The sequence below is a fragment of the Mus musculus genome, chromosome 1 (genome assembly GCF_000001635.26).
Source record: "Mus musculus strain C57BL/6J chromosome 1, GRCm38.p6 C57BL/6J".
Classification (NCBI taxonomy): domain Eukaryota; kingdom Metazoa; phylum Chordata; class Mammalia; order Rodentia; family Muridae; genus Mus; species Mus musculus.
Window position 1 is genome coordinate 161,618,737 of NC_000067.6, and position 1,238 is coordinate 161,619,974.

The following is a 1,238-nucleotide window of genomic DNA, read 5'->3' on the forward strand; positions in this document are numbered from 1 at the left end:
TGTGTCAGAGAGCAGAAGAGAAGAGGCAGGAGAGAGATAAGTGTTTTGAATGGGGACAGCAGGAGGTCAAGATGTAGCTACAAGTACGTCCCCACCCCCACTCCCACCCCTGGTTTAGATGGCGAATCCACTAGGATTCGCCGCAAGAGGATTTATATTTAATATGGCTTACAAGATTAGGATTCTAAACCAGGCGTGTGACGCACGCCTTTAATCCCAGCACTTGGGAGGCAGAGGCAGATTTCTGAGTTCGAGGCCAGCCTGGTCTACAGAGTGAGTTCCAGGACAGCCAGGGCTAAACAGAGAAACCCTGTCTCGGAAAAAAAAAAAAAAAAAAAAAGAAAGAAAGAAAGAAAAAAGGGGGAAAAAAGGAGAGAGAGAGATTAGGATTCTAGTTGTTGCGCCCAGCGATTAAATTACCTGTTGATTCTGAACTAAGTTTGTGTGGTGTTTTCCTTCATGCTGCGACTCAACTGGGTTACAGAGAGAAATGTATGGCAGCAAAGCATGGATTTGTAAGAAGGGCACCCCAAAAGGCCGTGGGAATTTGAAAGAGTAGGGCTGGCGTGGTAGTGACCCTCCAATGGGAACTTAGAAAGTCGGGTGGCGAGATTTTGGAACTCCGGATTAAACAGTCTGCCTGAGATGAGAACGAAGCCCGTCGGTGCCTTGCCAGGAGATAGTATAGATTGCATTTTTAATATTTTACACTACATGTGGTCTCCTATTTTAATAAGAGTGTCGAATCATTATGATAATTGGATCCCACTGGATATATTTTAAATGATTTAAAGTTTGATAAGAATATGGATAATATGCTGAAATAATATGCCTTTCAATATCTAAACTTAGAGTAGAAAATTGGGCTTAAAGATATAAGATGTTGTACTGGCTAGTTTTGTGTCAACTTGACACAGCTGGAGTTATCATAGAGAAAGGAGCTTCAGTTGAGGAAATGCCTCCATGAGATACAACTGTAAGGCATTTTCTCAATTAGTGATCAAGGGGGAAAGGCCCCTTGTGGGTGGGACCATCTCTGGGCTGGTAGTCTTGGGTTCTATAAGAAAGCAGGCTGAGCAAGCCAGGTGAGGCAAGCCAGTACAGAACATCCCTCCATGGCCTCTGCATCAGCTCCTGCTCCCTGACCTGCTTGAGTTCCAGTCCTGACTTCCTTCGGTGATGAACAGCAGTATGGAAGTGTAAGCCAAATAAACCCTTTCCTCACCAACTTGCTTCTT